We start from the raw sequence: 19,131 nt of genomic DNA, 5'->3' as shown, positions 1-19,131 counted from the left end.
CCCAAGCTGGAGTGCAGTTATGCAATCATAGCTTACTGCAGTCTGGAACTCCTGGGCTCAACAGTGCTCCCATCTGAGCCTCCTTAGTAGCTGGCTACAGGTACACACTACTGTGTCCAGCTAATTAAAAAATACATTATTTTTGAAAGATGGAGATTTTTACATTTTTTGTATTTACCTGGATGGAGTTGAACATTCTCTTTCGTAAAGTATCTCAAGAATGGAAACGTAAGCGCCCTATGTACTCATTACTAATTTGAAACTAGCAGATGAACAACGATAGGCCCACATGAGAGAAAAACAGAATTAAATTCAAGTGGGGGTGGGGGAATGAGGGAGGGGACTCAGTAAGTTCCTACCTAACCGCACAATGTAGGGGTATATGGCCAGCTACAACTTGGATGCTACCTAAGAAATGCAAACAATGAAATACAACTGTATGTACGTTTTTATTAATCTGAAATTTAAAAATCTTTTTATTTTTTTTGAGGCAGAGTCTTACTCTGTTGCCCTGGGTAGAGTGCTGTGGTGTCATCATAGCACACAGCAACTTCAATGTCTTGGGCTCGGGGGATCCTCTTACCTCAGCCTCCTGAGTAGCTGGGACTACAGAAACTACAGGTGCTTGCCATGACACATGAGAGATTAAGGACCAAAAATAAGAAAATATTCTGAGAGGTAAACCAAAGGAAATTGGAGTCCAGATTCTGTGTGGGCAACGTGGCCTTTATTCCACTCAGGTGCGAGTGAGCTGAGTTCGAAAAAGAAGTCAGCATGTGGGTTAAGGTAGATGGGAATGTAAAAGTTTGGGGCTGTAGGGACTGCCACATTCATTTCTTCCTGGGCAGGATATTCTGTTTGGGTGTTCTACTTGGGCGAGTCGTTAACGTTTTGCACTCTCAACACCCAACTAGTTTTTCTACTTTTAGTGGAGCTTGGGTTCTCACTCTTGCTCAGGCTAGTCTCCAACTCCTGGACTCCAGTAATCTACCTGCCTTGGCCTCCCAGAGTGCTGGGATTGTAGGCCTGTGCCACCGTGCCTGGCTGGGAGCAACAGTTTCAAGGAGGCAAGATTGGCCCAATCAGAACTCTCTGGGTGATCCTCTGAGTTTTTCTTGATTTTTCCAATGAAGTTTCTGTGAATCCCAAAGTGGAGTCCTGGCTGTGCCCCTGAAGTCGTTATGTTCCAACTTTGGCTTTAAAGCTCCAAGGTGTGAACTCCAGCTGCTGGGATTCACATGTGCAAAGCTGTGCAAGTCCATGCTGGGTACTCTGGGGTCATCTACAGAGGAGCATTACAATTAGACCCTTACTATTCCTGTCTCAGTCCTTCTTGCCTTCATCTCCTTTATTGATTGAGTTCCTTCATCTTATGGGTGAATAAAAAAGGAAAAACTAGGGTGAGGATGCTTCTTTTCATAGTTTGAGTAAATAAAGGAGGGGTAAGAATTTAAAACTAAGAGTTCAAAGGAAGTTTGTGGCCACGCTAACCCTCACTCTAGTGCAGTGGTTCTCAATCTTCCTAATGCCGCAGCCCTTTAATACAGTTCCTGTGATTATAAAAATCTCCTCTTTTCTTTTTTTGGAGACAGAGCCCCAAGCTGTCACCCTGAGTAGAGTGCCGTGGAATCACAGCTCACAGCAACCTCCAACTCCTGGGCTTAAGCAATTCTCTTGCCTCTGCCTCCCAAGTAGTTGGACTACAGGCGCCCGCCACAACGCCTGGCTATTTTCTGTTTGTAGTTGTTGTTGTTCGGCAGGCCCCAGCTGGATTCGAACCTGCCAGCTCTGGTGTATGTGGCTGGTGCCTTAGCCACTTGAGCTACAGGCACCAAGCATCAAAAAAAAATCTCCTCTTTTCAATGTTCATTAACTTTCTTATCACCACGCCTGCTCAGAGGCTAGGACACCAGCCACATACAAAGGAGCTGGTGGGTTCAAATCCAGCCCAGGCCTGCCAAATGAAAGGAAAAGTAAGTGAAGCACCTTATTACTTAAAATCTTAATAAATAAATAATTTTGGAGAGTGACTGTTCTGGTGATAAGAAAGTTGTTTGGTTTTTTTTTTTTGAGACAGATCTCAAGCTGTCACCCTGGATAGAGTGCCGGGCATCACAATTCAAAGCAACCTCAAACTCAAACTCTTGGGCTTAAGTGATTCTCTGGCCTCAGCCTCCCAAGTAGCAGGAACTACAGGTGCCCGCCACAATGCCCAGCTATTTTTTTGGTTGTAGTTGTCATTGTTGTTTGGCAGGTCCAGGCCGGGTTCGAACCCACCAGCCTGGGTGTGTGTGGCCAGTGCCTACCCACTGAGCTATGGGCAACGCAAGAGGAGTAATTTTAAATAAAATTTACACAAACAGGCTCAGTGCCTGTAGCTCAGTAAATGAGGGCTCCAGCTACATACACCAAGGCTGGTGGGTTTGAGCCCAGCCAGGGCCTGCTAAACAACAATGACAACTGCAACCAAAATATAGCTGGGCATTGTGGCAGGCACCTGTGGTCCCAGCTACTTGGGAGGCTGAGGCAAGAGAATCACTTAAGCCCAAGAGTTTGAGGTTGCTGTGAGCTGTGATGCCACAGCACTCTACTAGGGTGATGTAGTAAGACTCTGTCTCAAAAAAAAAAAAAAAAAAAAAGGATATATTGGATATTTACCTCTACCTCCAAGATACATCAGTTTAATTGGCACTTTTGGATAACATTACTAACAACTGTTTGCATCAATTTTTTTTTTTTTTTTTGGAGACAGAGTCTCACTATGTCACCCTCAGTAGAGGGCTATGGCATCACAGCTCACAGCAACCTCAAACTCTTGGGCTTAAGTGATTCTCTTGCCTCAGCCTCCCAAGTAGCTGGGACTATGGGCTCCCACCACAATGCCTGGCTATTTTTTGTTGCAGTTGTCATTGTTGTATAGCAGGCCCGGGCTGGGCTCAAACCCACCAGCCTCAGTGTACGTGGCTGGTGCTGTAACCACTGTGCTACAGGCACCCAGCCAATATATCCTCTTTTTTGAATGAATGATCTGTAACTTGTTGTGATCAATTAATTGTAAACTCCCCAGGCCGCAGCCTGGCCAAGAGAATTGAGATATAACAGATGTAAATATTGTGCCAGTTAGGAATGAGTTTGGTTGTCCATGGTGAAAGCTAAGTGTATGAAAGGTTGACCAGATACATGATATTCAGAATGTGACAGTCCTCCAACTGATCAGACACTACCTGGGTGGTAGTGTTCCCAGTGTAGGAGGGTGGGCATCTAAGACCTGCTCTTAGGAGGTTGTTAGGATGGTGAGAGGACTCAAAATCATGCCTATGAAAACTACTTGAAGAAACAGATTTCTCCCCATGGCACTACAGAAGGCAAAAATAGAGCCAACTGCCTCTTTTTCCGGCTGGAACCATGGCGGCTGTTGAAGAGAAGAAAAAGAAGATTCCTGCTGTGCCAGAAACCCTTAAAAAAAAAGCAAAAGAATTTCACAGAGCTGAAAATCAAGCGTCTGAGAAAGAAGTGTGCCCAAAAGATGCTTCGAAAGGCAAGGAGGAAGCTTATCTATGAAAAAGCTAAGCATTATCATAAAGAATATAGGCAGATGTACAGAACTGAGATTCAGATGGCTAGGATGGCAAGAAAAGCTGGCAACTTCTATGTACCTGCAGAACCAAAATTGGCATTTGTCATCAGGATCAGAGGTATCGATGGTGTGAGTCCAAAGGTCCGAAAAGTGTTGCAGCTTCTTCGCCTTCGCCAGATCTTCAGTGGAACTTTTGTTAAGCTCAACAAGGCTTCCATTAACATGCTGAGGACTGTAGAACCATATATTGCATGGGGGTACCCAAATCTGAAGTCAGTAAATGAGCTTATCTACAAGTGTGGTTATGGCAAAATCAATAAGAAACGAATTGCGTTGACTGATAACAGTTTGATTGCACAGTCTCTTGGTAAATATGGCATCATCTGCATGCAGGATCTGATTCATGAGATCTATACTGTTGGAAAATGCTTCGAAGAAGCAAATAACTTCTTGTGGCCCTTTAAGTTATCTCCACGGGAGGGGGGGGATGAAGAAAAAAACAACCCACTTTGTACAAGGTGGAGATGCTGGTAACAGGGAAGATGAAATGTCAACACACACTAAGCCTGAAGGCAAAGCAAGACAGAACTGCTCTACAGCTTTGACTTCAAAGCACTGTACTTGAGAGAGATGAGTTTCCCCTACTTCTTCTCTACATATAAACTTCACTAAGCCACATGGGCAGCATAGGACCCACTGCCCTGGTCGCTGGGCACCAGAGGGAGAGGAGGAGCAGTGTGGTTGGTAGACTGGTCACACAGAGCAAAAAGAGCAAACTGTGCCATGAATATGTGGACAGCGTGGGCATCTATACCTGGACGGCTGGAACACAGAGGGGAGGAAAGCCAGAAAGAACACTGAAGTGAGCAAGTAGAAGCGTAATATTGGTGAGAACTTAAGTTACTAAAGACACACACACAGAACAGTTACAGAGGACTGTGTGTGTTCACTCACACCCATCTCCTGCTGAGAGGTGCACCGTGATCCACTCCCAGTCTTGGTTTCTAAACACCATCCCACATTGAAGGAACTGGAGTCCCTGAACATGGCTTGTTCCAGGACTGGGGCAACAAACATACAAACTAAGTCTGGAACATATTATTCAGAAAACAAGGAAGTGTCCAAAAATTGATAGGCACATGTCAAAACAACAGAGGAGCCGGTCTAGGGAGCTCCCATTGTCCAAGTCTTGGATAATTTGAACATCACAATAAAGATAGCAGCAGTTTACAATCCAGTGAATGAAACGGAATCTGTGAGTCCACACTGACACCAAAAGATGAATGAAAATACAAATAAATGGATAAGGAAAAGCTTTTCTCTACAACAGAATGTCAACTAATAACTATTGATCAAGTGAATAAAAAGGACAGAAAAATCACTACTTGGCAACCAACTATCACAGAGGTGGCTGGTTTGGGCTGGAGTCATCTGGGGAGGCTAAGGCTAGTGGATGAAAGTTTAATAAGAAATATTGCTGTAACAATGGACTATATCACCCACCAAATCATGATCAGTTACTGAGAGGAAGAGTGATGAATTAAGCTTGAAGAAACGTGGCAGACACACTGTGACTAGGGTAGCAAGGTTAACACCACCATGGTGGGGCAGTCCAACTTCGTCTGCTCCCTGACCAGACGCGCTGAGAGAAAAAAGAAGCATCTCAGTGGTACTTCTGCCAAGAAAACACACCCTGAACCTCATCATGAAAAAAATACTGAACAGACCCAGGTTGAGGATTCTTTAAACTTGCTAAGGCCATGAAGGACAGGGAAAGGCTGATTTATTTCCATCTTCAGTGGTCCCCTCACAGTCTAGCCACCATCAAAGCCATTTACAAGGTCTGACAATTAATTAAGTTATTGAACTTGCCACTGTGAGCTTATGCTGGCACCATATGCAAACAGCTCACTAAGGTTTCACAACCTTGGTGTATCAGTGTCTCAGATCCATCTTCGTGTCGACATGTGGGAGAGTCTTGCTGAGTGGTGTTCATTATTGTTAGGTGTTTCTGTGTGTCACCGTGAGAATGTCAGAGCTTGAATTAGAGCAATGAACAAACATTAAATTTCTTGTTAAACTTGGCAGAGTGTAAGTGAAATCAGGGACATGTCAGTCCAAGTTTATGGGGATAACGCCATGAAAAAAACGGCGGTGTACACATGGATTAAATGATTTTCAAAGGGGCGAGAAAGCGTCATGGATGAAGAGAGGTCAGGGTGGGCAGTTAGAGCAGAACTGATGAAAACACGGCAAAAATGTGCCAAACTGTGCGTTAAAAATTTCAGCTGATTCGGGCAGCGCCTGTGGCTCAGTCGGTAAGGCACCGGCCCCATATACCAAGGGTGGCGGGTTCAAACCCGGCCCTGGCCAAACTGCAACCAAAAAATAGCCGGGCGTTGTGGCGGGTGCCTGTAGTCCCAGCTACTCGGGAGGCTGAGGCAAGAGAATCGCTTAAGCCCAGGAGTTGGAGGTTGCTGTGAGCTGTGTGAGGCCATGGCACTCTACCGAGGGCCATAAAGTGAGACTCTGTCTCTACAAAAAAAAAAAAAATTTTTCAGCTGATTCTGAAGAAGCATAGCAGACCAAGTAAATATTAACAGAGAAACACTTAGGAAAATCTTAACTGAAAATCTTGGTACAAGAAAGGTGCGGCTCTTGCATCACTACAATGCACCATCTCCCATAGCACTGTCTTCCCCAGGGGAGTACTGAGAAGGGGACAGTAGTGATTTTTTTTTTTTGAGACAGAGCCTTAAGCTGTCACCCTGGATAGAGTGCCCTGGCATCACAGGTCACAGCAACCTCCAACTCCTGGGCTCAAGAGATTCTCCTGCCTCCACCTCCCAAGTAGCTGAGACTACAGGTGCCCGCCATAATGCCTGGCTATTTTTTGGTTGTAGTCATCATTGTTGTTTGGTGGGCCCAGCTGGATTCGAACCCACCAGCTCAGGTGTATGTGATTGGTGCCTTAGTGGCTTGAGCCACAGGTTCTAAGCTGACAGTAGTGATTTTTAGCAGTGAGGTACGGAACACTTTTTTAGGACAAGTTTCCAGACTTAATTGTCAGAACTTGTATTTACTTAGTCACATCTCTTTATTCATTTAGCAAATATTTATACTGAGTTCTATCAAGCACTTAACATTATGTCAGGTATTATAAAACAATCTAGTTCTTTACACATAACCTGTCTTTGAAATTGGGGAGGCAACATGGACACATAAATTATAACATAAGAGACCTTATAAGGTTTTACATTAAAACACTTCTAGAATTAGGGAAAACTTGTGGAACACTTATCCCTGAATAGACAAGATTTCATAGAACTAGCTAAAATATTCTAATTCAGGTACTCAACCTTTTTGTATTTGAACCATTTGGCTGCATTTCTTTTTTTTTCTTTTTTTTTGAAAAAAGTCTCAAGCTATCACCCTGGGTAGAGTGCTGTGGCATCACAGCTCACAGCAACCTCTTGGGCTTAAGTGATCCTCTTGCCTCAGTCTCCCAAGTACCGGGGACTATAGGTGCCTGCCACAATATCCGGCTGTTTTTTGTTGCAGTTGTCATTGTTGTTTTAGCTGACCTGGGCTGGGTTCGACCCCAGTAGCCTCAGTGTATGTGGCCGGTGCTCTACCCCCTGAGCTACAGGTGCTGCCCTGCATTTTTTTTTCTAAAACGTATTATGTATGTTGGGTACAGCAGTCCATGTCTATAATTCTCATGCTTTGGCAAGCCAAGGATTACTTGAGGCCAGGAGTTCAAAATCAACATGAGCAATACTAGTAAGACCCCCATCCCCCCCAAAACCGCAGGAAAATCAGCCACTTCCCTCTTTAGTCTCAGCTACTCAGGAGGCTGAGGTGGATTATTTTAACCCAGGAGCTCGAGGTGGCAGTGAGCTGTGACGATACTACTGCACTCTACACTCTACTCTGGGCAACAGATGGAGACCCTGTCTTGAGGAGAGGACAGGAGAGGGAAGGGGAGGGGAAGGAAGAAAGATATTACATACTTTTCTGCCTTCTTAAACTGAATATGATTTGGTCAGGTTTTATGACAAGTTTGGTTGTACAAACCTAAATAATGCAACATAAAAATGATTATTTAAAAGAGTTAAAGTCTCACTTCATGAACATATCTGAAATTATGTAAAAGCTCCAAATTAATAACAAGCATTGAGAATTACACAATGTCAAACTGGCAGGCTGACGGGACTATAACCTGTGTCTATGCTACTGGCCCACGGCAAATCACTGTATCTGGAAAACAGAAATAAGTCACCATACTTTGTGAGTCCTATGGGAAAATTAGTCTCACAATTACATGACTGTTGAATTATGCAGAGGTCTCAGATCTGTATCTACAGATGCACAGATATATCATATATATATATCAGATCTCTATCTCTCACAACATACCAGGGTATCAATCAGAAGTTAAGCTACTGATGACTTGGCTTTGACTGCAGATTAATTTTCTGGTCTCTACAGTAGTGAGATCAAGACCTGCCGGGGTATGTAGGTGGAGAAGACCCTGCTGGCCACCTACAAAGTATGTTTCCTCCTTCTTCCTTCCTTGCAGAATCCCATTTTTATCCCCAGCAGCCTGTGCTACCAAACTCCCAAGTTTTCATTCTTCTTTCAAACTGTGCGTCAGAATTTTCAGCTGACTCTTAAGAAGCATACCAGACCAAGTAAATATTAACAGAGAAACACTTAGGAAAATCTTAACTGAAAATTAAATTAAAATCTTTACTGGCCACCTACAAAGTATCTGTTTCCTCCTCCTTCCTGGCAGAATCCCATTCTTCCCTAGCTTAGGAAATGGCAACCTGACGTAGTTCTTGCCAAGGAGATGCAAGAAGAAAGACATCTCTGGGGGGGCATCTCCTCTGACACAGAGAGGCAAAGTTTCCCTTGGAGAAAGCTTTCTGCTCCTTTACTCTGCCCCCTTCTTTTTGGCTGGAAGTGAAAGAAGTGAGGGCAGACACACAGCAGCCATGGAGAGACCAACGCGGGCTGAGGCCCACAGAAAGAGGGGAGCCTGGGAAGGCGGAAAAAGTGGGTTCCTGGGAACGTTCTAGAGCAGGGTCACCAACCCTGGACGGCCTACCTCAGATGCCTTGCCACGTAAGAAAAAAGCTCCTGTTTACCTTAAATGAGTATTATTTGATCAGCAAAAGGCACCGATTTTTGAGGACTCTAAACAGTCTTGTTTTACCATGCCTTTTATGTAAGAATTACCTTACATTCTTATAGCTATTACTTAGAGATTTTCAGACTTTTCTTATGGTCAAAGAATGGTATTAAGCAAATCAATGCATGGCATTTACTGGGATGGAAAGAGGGAGAAAGAGCTTGAACGGAGGTTTTCCATGCTTAAAAAAGAGACCCATGGACAGGAGACACTGGCCCTCCCTGCCTTGCTCATGTGGATGTGAGGCCTGAACTGCTGCCCCCATCGTGGTGCAAGCCCACTCACGAAGTCTACGCAGAGGAAAGTAGAAATGTCCCAAGAAATGGAACTGGGACCACAGGATTCAATTAGTCCTGAAGATCATCCGACCACTGAACTTCTAGTATATGAGCTAATACATGATTTCACTATTTATGCCAGTTTGAGTCAGTGTTCTGCTACCTGCCAACAGGAACATTCCAACTGCCTAAAAAGTGAAAGGCGTAGTCCACTGAGAGAACAGAAGCTGGTGCAGTCCACTCCACCACCACACCCACTAATAGCCCTCCACCTCCACCCGCCACCACCAGCACTTCCAACTCCAGGAGTGCCCTCACTTCTTACACTTCCAGCCAAAAAGAAGGGGGTAGAATAAAGGAGCACAAAGCTTTCTCTTCTGTGTCAGAGGAGATGCCCTCCCCGGAGATGTCTTTCTTCTTGCATCTCCTTGGCAAGAACTACGTCAGGTTGCCATTTCCTGTGCTAGGGAAGAATGAAAAACTGGGAGTGTGGTAGCACAGGACCCTAGGGATAAAAATTTCACCTCCAATTTCCCCCACCTCCATGACCAACATCTTCACCTTCACCACAAGCACCATCACCATCACCCCCTCCACTTTCATCTTCAACTCCATTGTCACCTCTGCCGCCATTTTCTCTACCACCATCCATACCATCATCACCTCCACCAACCCCAACATCACCACTACTTCCTCCACTGCCACAACCCCCAGCACCTCCATCTACCTTAGCCACCATCTCCTCCCTCATCACACCACCTGCAACATCACCTTTACCTCCACCTCCAACCTCTCTACTCTACCACCGCATTTACTTTGCCTGTCCAACAAATTTCCTCCTCATTTCCTAGTGCTTAGGTCTGCTGCCCATAAGAGAAGTCCACAAAGTAAATTGGGTATTTTATCTCCCATATGTCAAATGTGTTTTTATTAACTTGTATGTCTTCTTGCTTTTTTGATACCTACTTTTTTTATTTTTTGAGACAGAATTTCACTGTTGCCCTCAGTAGAGTGCTATGATGTCATACCTCACAGCAACCTCAAACTCCTGGGCTAAGGATCCTCCTGCCCCAGTCTCCCAAGTAGCTGGGACTACAGGTGCCTACCACCATACCCACTAGTTTTAGAGAAGGGGTCTTGCTCTTGCTCAGGCTAGTCTTAAACTCCTGAGCTCAAGAAATCCACCTGTCTCGGCCTCCTAGACTGCTAGGACTATAGACATAAGTCACTGCACCTGGCGGATCCTCCTTTTTTTTTTTTTTTTTTGAGACAGAGTCTCAACGTTGTTGCCCTCAGCAGAGTTCCATGGCCTCATATCTCACAGCAACCACAAACTCCTGGGATCAAGTGATCCTCTTGCCTCAGCCTCCCAAGTAGCTGGGACTACAGGTGCCCACCACAACACCCAGCTATTTTTAGAGATGTGGTCTCACTCTAGCTCAGGCTAGTCTCAAACTCCTGAGCTCAGTCAATCCACCTGCCTCAGCCTCACAGAGTGCTGCAATTACAGGCATGAGCCACCGCACTCAGCCCATGACGCCCACTATTTTAATATTTGTCTCTAAGCTTTCCTTTACTCAATGGCCATAGTTCATGAAGCAATCAGTCAAAAAAAAATCAAACAACATAGATTTAATGAGGATAATATCTGTCATGTTTGATATTTGGGGGAATACAAAGGACATGGGCATAGTGAGGAGATGTGATAGTGGCCTTGGGACCAGCACCTCCACTGACACTGGAGAGATATAAGAGTGAACACAAAGATACCCAAAGATACACTAGAGTCCGGGGTGAGGGGAGCAGCCACGTCCCCAGGGCATGAGGCTCACCACTGCTGCCTTCTCCTGGCTCTCACACTGGTGCCGTGAGCAGTGGTGATTGGAATGGAAGTGAGAAAGGCACCCTGGGGTTGATCAAGACAAGCTATAAAATTTCAAGCAATCTTGTGGCATTTTACATTATTGCTCACACCTCTTTGCCTACACACTTAGAACCTGAAAGGGAGGAAGGGAAAGAAGTGAAAATGTATTTTTTTTTTTTTATTGTTGGGGATTCATTGAGGGTACAATAAGCCAGTTACACTGATTGCAATTGTTAGGTAAAGTCCCTCTTGCAATCATGTCTTGCCCCCATAAAGTGTGACACACACTAAGGCCCCACCCCCCTCCCTCCTTCCCTCTTTGTTTCCCCCTCCATAACCATAATTGTCATTCATTGTCCTCATATCAAAAGTGAGTACATAGGATTCATGCTTCTACATTCTTATGATGCTTTACTAGGAATAATATCTTCCACGTCCATCCAGGTTAATACGAAGGATGTAAAGTCTCCATTTTTTTTAATGGCTGAATAGTATTCCATGGTATACATATACCACAGCTTGTTAATCCATTCCTGGGTTGGTGGACATTTAGGCTGTTTCCACATTTTGGCGATTGTAAACTGAGCTGCAATAAACAGTCTAGTACAAGTGTCCTTATGATAAAAGGATTTCTTTCCTTCTGGGTAGATGCCCAGTAATGGGATTGCAGGATCAAATGGGAGGTCTAGCTTGAGTGCTTTGAGGTTTCTCCATACTTCCTTCCAGAAAGGTTGTACTAGTTTGCAGTCCCACCAGCAGGGTAAAAGTGTTCCCTTCTCTCCACATCCACGCCAGCATCTGCAGTTTTGAGATTTTGTGATGTGGGCCATTCTCACTGGGGTTAGATGATATCTCAGGGTTGCTTTGCTTTGCATTTCTCTAATATATAGAAATGATGAACATTTTTTCATGTGTTTGTTAGCCATTCGTCTGTCATCTTTAGAGAAAGTTCTATTCATGTCTCTTGCCCATTGATATATGGGATTGTTGGCTTTTTTCATGTAGATTAATTTGAGTTCTCTATAGATCCTAGTTATCAAGCTTTTGTCTGATTGAAAATATGCAAATATCCTTTCCCACTGTGTTGGTTGTCTCTTTGCTTTGGTTATTGTCTCCTTAGCTGTACAGAAGCTTTTCAGTTTAATGAAGTCCCATTTGTTTATTTTTGTTGTTGCAATTGCCATGGCAGTCTTCTTCATGAAGTCTTTCCCCAGGCCAAACCACCTAATCTTTGATAAACCAAACAAGAACATACCTTGGGGGAAAGACTCCCTATTCAATAAGTGGTGTTGGGAGAACTGGATGTCTACATGTAAAAGACTGAAACTGGACCCACACATTTCCCCACTCACAAAAATTGATTCAGGATGGATAAAGGACTTAAATTTAAGGCATGAAACAATAAAAATCCTCCAAGAAAGCATGGGAAAAAATATTTTTTATCACCATGCCAAAGATGCTCTGTACCTTGACGTATTTTGGATATTATAGTATTAATTGCCATATCATAAAGTAGAAAATGGGACTAGCCATGCTGTTAAGCTGTTCTTTTTATATTTTATTATTTGGAAAATCAGCTTATTGTTTTTCTAAAAATGGAACATGTTCATTGTAAAAATTTTAACACTCTAAAAATGTTGAAAGAGTAAAATAAATATAAATTGCTGCCCACCAACCATGACCATGAAAACCACAAAAATGAACGCAAATTGCAAAAAACTCAAATTGAAGTAATTAGAATTTATCAACACATTCTCGTTACTGAGAGGGAGATGAAACGTCAGTATACCAAAGTCCATAACCTCTCAATGCATTCTTTAGAAGTAGAAAACCAAAATCAAAAACAACTTAGTGTTTGAATCCCGGTAAGCCAGAGCGCACAGCCCCTCCCTGGAATTGGCCTTCTGTGAACTTAAATTTTTCCTCTCTTTAATCTCAAAGTCAAAATGCCCTCCTTTCAAGAATGCTAAGACATTTCAGTTTTGAGATAAAGTCAAATAGAAAAGACCAGAAAAAAGAAAACAAATTAATTCTGCACCTGGGTAGTGTTATTTTTTTCCTTGCTTGGACTATGTACCAACTTCAGTCAGATCAACTCTTTCATGGAATGAGGCAGAGAATAAACTAACAAATTTTTACACTTGATCTTAGCCAAAAGGTCAAGAAGTGATGAAACTATCAAATTTTTAAATATATTTTTTTATCATGATAAAAAGATAACTGTATATGCCAACTTTTCTCCATAGTGGAAATAATCCATTTCTATTTGTGAGAAACTGAACTCAACCTTACATGAAGTAAAGCTTTTTTTACTATCATATTCCAGAGAAATTTTATCTTCCCCAATCTGAATGATGCTGTTTAAGCAAGTAAACATATTTTATGACAAGTCAAATTAATCAAATATTTGATTATGCCTCAGTAATGACAATATTTAACATGACAGAAAAAAACTTGGTATAACATTTCAGGTTACCTGGTAACAAACCAGGTAACATTTCCAAACATTTGTTGGAATACAAAAATATATTTTTATATTCCAACAAATAATTAAAATTTGTTTCTCATGAACTCAATGTTTGACTTCTGAAAAGCAATTCACTTAATTTTAAAACATTTATATTTTCTTTGGGCACGTTAACTGTTAGGTCTACACAGCAAGAAATGACAGTCTTTTTACTCCTTTTCTCAGTTGTTGATTAAATGTCTTCTGATAACTCATTTTACCTTCTTGTGTCTTGGGTCACAAAAAATGTTCAGGATCACTTTTACTGAACTAAATTACTTCAGTAAACATGAAAATATTAAAGTAAAATGTAAAAAATATAGAGCATTTCCATTTGCTGAGCTTTTATTTTCATTAATTATAGGTAAGAGATGTAAATGACAGGATTTTGTTTCATACTTCAATACCATTTTTTAAAACAACAATGGTCAGTGGTAAGTTTATAATTGAGAATTTTTCAGAACTCAAAGGGAAGAAAGACACACATCTAGTCTACCAGGCATCCTAAACATTCGTTAATCTGCCATTGAACCCTATGATACATAAATTTGAATAAAACTTTTTCTTTTTTTGAGACAGAGTTTCACTTTGTTGCCCTTGGTGGAGTGTCGTGGAGCCATAGCTCACAGCAACCTCAAACTCTTGGGCTCAAGCGATTCTCTTACCTCAGCCTCCCAAGAGCTGGGACTATAGCCAAAACACCTGGCTATTTTTAGAGACAGTGGTCTCACTGTGGCTCAGGCTGGTGTCAAACCTGGGAGCTCAGGCAATCCACCTGCTTTGGCCTCCCAGAGTGCTAGGATTACAGGCGTAAGCCACTGCACCCGGCCCAAATAAAACTTTTTCACAGAAAAGAAAATTCTAGTACTTCCTTTATGGCATTACAATAGTTTTATTCAAGTGAGGCCTGAAAGTGTGTTATTCTAAAAACATGCACGAATTTACCATATACCCATATGAAAACCTGTAACTTGGCATGAAAAAAAATACGACCATAAATGTTAATCACTTAGAATAGAAAGAAAGCACCATTGTTGACTGAACTGGGATCTGTCCTAATTAGAGTAATTATCATCTGGCACTACCAGGAAGTTGGATGTTTGGAATTAATCAGATCCTTAAGTCCCCACTTATATTAACATGTGGATTTGAGACTTTCTAAGAAATTTATATTATTAATACTTTGTAGAACTCAGTTCAGTTTTTCTTGTAGAGTTCAGAGCATTTCCCTATCTTCATCTTTGCATCAGAATCATCATTATGAACCATGTATTATAAATGTAACACACTCATACTAGTTAAGAAAACATTCTGGTCGGTAACCTGTTGAATAAACAATTTTTAAAACAAAAAATGCTTACCACAAAATAAGCTCGTTACGTTTTTATGAAAATAGAAAGGTAAAATAAAAATTTTCATACTATCTGAAAAATGAGGAAAGCATCAGCCAGTCCACTTACAGTGAGCTCACAGAAATCGAAGCTATCCAGACTTTTGCTTCTGGGCAGTCTTCCCTTAATTCGTCTTAAAGAGGGTTTTCCTTGGCTGACACTAGAAGTAGCACCATTAGGATTTTCAGAGGATGGCGTTACCCTGCAAGAAGGGGAAAAAATTCTTAAGAAGGGAGGTTTATAGGCGAACATTTACTTGAGGATAGCTTTGAAAATGTCATGCTCCTTTTTTTCAACCAGAAGGTGAAGAACTACAATAGAGCTAATTCTACCAGACACCCTTACTAAGTATTTCTTAGCAGCTGTCTAGTTTAGAAATCTTAACAGACTTCAAATACTCCAACAGTAAGATTCATTAAAAGTCAACTCTGCAACCATCAAAGCAGCAATTAAGAGGAGGCTGAAGTTTCCAAGTAACTTAGGGACGTCTGCTTCCCCCAGGTGGTTACTTTCCCAGCACTCAGTCTGGAGCCTGGCACCCGGCACTAGTCAGCTTAATTATGGTGTACATCCCTGATACTGTTCAGCTTGCTTTTGTTAAGCACGAAAATAGCTCTTACAAATTTGAAGGTAACAGTCAACACTAGGCTGGGTATGGTGGCTCATGCCTGTAATTCCAGCACTCTGGGAGGCCGAGGTGGGTGGATTGCTTGAGCTCAGAAGTTCAAGATCAGCCTGAGCAAGAGTGAAACTGTCTTTACTGAAAATACAAAGACTAGCCAGAAGTTGTGGTGGACATCTGTAGTCCCAGCTACTCAGGAGGCTGAGGCAGAGGGATGGCTTGAGCCCTGAAGTATGACGTTGCTGTGAGCTGTGATACCGTGACACTCAACCCCAGGGCAAATGAATGAGACTCTGTCTCCAAAAAAAGAAAATGAAACAAAACAAAACAATTCAGAATAATTATGAAATCAAGAAAACACAGGTAAGAAGAAACAACAAATAAGCTATTAGTCATTTGTAGAGCACACACTGGGATACATGCACATGAGCGCAGACACACACTCAAGACCAGCCTGTGCTCATTTCTAAGTCAGTCTGGTGGCAGCCTTAGAGTAAACTAGGTAGCAAGAGGATGCCCTGAGTACCTGCAGGATAACAGCTCCTGTCTTAGAAATAATAAAGTTGGGGCGGTGCCTGTGGCTCAAAGGAGTAGGGCACTGGTCCCATATGCCAGAGGTGGCGGGTTCAAACCCAGCCCTGGCCAAAAAAAACTGCAAAAAAAAAAAAAGAAATGATAAAGTTTCTAAAGTAATAACAGTAATTTCTGTGGTTTATGAAAGTCAGTTTCCTTATTTTATGTTTCCTCTTTGTCAATCTATGTTCAAATATTGATCAACTTTGGTGACTTATCTAATTTTTTATATTTAAAATGTTGTCTGTTCAAAGAAAAATGAAATACCTAGGAATATACCTAACAAAGGAGGTGAAGGACCTCTATAAAGAAAATTATGAAACCCTAAGAAAGGAAATAGCAGAGGATATTAACAAATGGAAGAACATACCATGCTCATGGCTGGGAAGAATCAACATTGTTAAAATGTCTATACTTCCCAAAGCAATCTACCAATTCAACACCATCCCTATTAAAGTACCAACAACATACTTTCAAGACTTGGAAAACAGGATTCTGTGTTTTGTATGGAACCAGAAAAATTCCCATATAGCTAAGGCAGTTCTTAGTAATAAAAACAAAGCCAGGGGCATCACCATACCAAATTTTACGCGGTACTACAAAGCCATAGTGGTCAAGACAGCATGGTACTGGCACAAAAATAGAGACATAGACATTTGGAATCAAACAGAAAATCAGGAAATGAAACTAACATCTTATAACTACCTAATCTTAGATGACCCAAATAAGAACATACCTTGGGGGAAAGACTCCCTATTCAATAAATGGTGCTGGGAGAACTGGATATCCACATGTAAAAGACAGAAACTGGATCTGTACCTTTCTCTATTCACAAAAATTGATTCAAGATGGATAAAAGACTTAAATTTAAGGCATGAAATGATAAAAATCCTCAAAGAAAGCATAAGAAGGGGAGGCGGAGCAAGATGGCAGCTGAGTAACAGCTTCCTTGCATCTGGGCACCGTGAGTCGGGGGAGATAGGACTCCAGGCATCTCTGGCTGGTGGGAACTGCCTATCATCACTCCTATGAGGCTACAGGGAGTCAGCGAGAGACTTCTGGACCCCAAGAGGAGGACTAAAACAGTGGAAAACCGGCAAGTGGTCGCGTGTGTTCAATCCGTCTAAACCCGCCCACAACTGTAAGTTCAGTAGCAGCGAGACTGCAAACCAGAAAGGCCTTACCTGTGAACTGTTTTGATGTCCTTGGACTTGGCACTGAGTTGAACTGCCTTGGGGAAGGCCTGAGCGGGAGTGCGGAGAACTTTGGCCGTTGTCTAGGGCCCCAGTCTGAGCCGCTGAGCCAGACGGAGCTAATAGTGTTTGGCGGTGGGTCACACGGATCCATTGTCAGTGATCTGCCCCGGCAAGCTCCGCCCTCAGGGTCGCAGAGCTAGAAACGGGTGGGAGCTGGTAACCCAGCAACCAAGTAGCCTAAGGGTGGGGTCTGAGCCGCCTTGCAGCCCTAACCCTCAGGGGCAGAGTGAGACCGGTTTTGGCACCCTGGGTAAGTGGATAGCCACTTCAGCAGTGATTCCAGCAAGAAAGCTGGGAAAGCTTCTGCTCAGCAAGTTTACAAGTTCAAAGTGCCTTTTAAGTGGGCTGAAGAGAGATTTAGGGTGTCTACCTGCTGGGGTTTGAGAAATCAGCTGCCTCCAGTCGTATCAGAACTGTGACTAACATCTCATACCCCATAAGACCACGTGTTGCCCAGACAATATTCAATAACATATACAAACTGCTTTGTTTTTGGTTGTGTATTTTTTTCTTTTTTTTTTTGTTTGTTTGTTTATTTTGACATTGTTGATGTTCTTTTGTTTTTTAATTTCAATCTTTTCCATACAGATCCCTTTTTCTTTCTCAATTTTTCTAGTTTAATTATAATTTCCCATTGCTGCCTTTTTTAATAACTACAACTTCATTTTTGCTAGTGTTTCTACCGCTATCATTTGGTTTTTCACCCCATTGTATCCCCGTAAAGTTTTCTGTTTGCTTGTTTTGGTTTGATTTATAGCATTTTTGTCTTTCCTCTCTACTTGGTGGAGGTGGGGTACTGTGTCTGATCAGGTTAGCAAAGAGCTGCTGACCTCAAGGGAACCACCCAACTGGGGCACCCCCAGAAGGTGGGGTTTTTTAAGGTTGTGTCAAAGTACCCTACTGTACACCTATATTGCCCTGTCTCCCTCTTTCTGTGCCTCTCTTCTTTTTGTCAATATTCCTTATCCCCACCCCCTCTCCTTTCTCTATCTTTCTTTTTTTTTTTTTTTCTTATCACTCGGTCCTCCTTTCTTTCATCCCTTTTTTGCTCTTCAATCTTCTCACCCTTCTAGTCCTGTAACCCTTAGTCCACAGGCACAAGATCTTAAAGAGCAAGAGGAAGTGAAAGGAAAATTAGGGCAAGGAAACAGATAAAAGAAACCACTCATGAGAAGAATCAGCGGAAAACTCCAGGCAACATGAAGAACCAGTCCAGAACAACCCCGCCAAGGGACCATGAGGTAGCTACTGCAGAGGATTCCACCTATACAGAAATGTTAGGAATGACAGAAAGGGAATTTAGAATACATGTGTTGAAAATAATGAAAGAAATGATGGAAACAATGAAGGAAACTGCTAATAAAGTGGAAATAAACAAAAGGAAATTCAAAAACAGAATCAAATAAGAGATGAATGATATGAAGAATATAAAAAGGATATAGCAGAGCTGAAGGAAATGAAACAGTCAATCAGGGAACTTATAGATGCAACGGAAAGTATCAGCAACAGGTTAGACCATGCAGAAGAAAGAATTTCAGAGGTAGAAGACAAAGTTTTTGAGATAACTCAGATAGTAAAACAGGCAGAAAAGAAGAGAGAGAAAGCAGAACGTTCACTGTCAGAATTATGGGACTTTATGAAGCGTTCCAACATACGAGTTATAGGAATTCCAGAAGGGGAAGAAGAATGCCCCAGAGGAATGGAAGCCATACTAGAGAATATTATAAAAGAAAATTTCCCAAACATCACCAAAGATTCTGACACACTGCTTTCAGAGGGATATCGGACCCCAGGTCGCCTCAACTCTAACCGAGCTTCTCCAAGACACATTGTGATGAACCTGTCCAAAGTCAAGACAAAAGAAAAG

The sequence above is a fragment of the Nycticebus coucang genome, chromosome Y (assembly GCF_027406575.1).
Source record: "Nycticebus coucang isolate mNycCou1 chromosome Y, mNycCou1.pri, whole genome shotgun sequence".
In the NCBI taxonomy this organism is placed as follows: domain Eukaryota; kingdom Metazoa; phylum Chordata; class Mammalia; order Primates; family Lorisidae; genus Nycticebus; species Nycticebus coucang.
The sequence above is the reverse complement of the archived record's forward strand: the minus strand, read 5'-3'. Positions refer to the sequence as shown.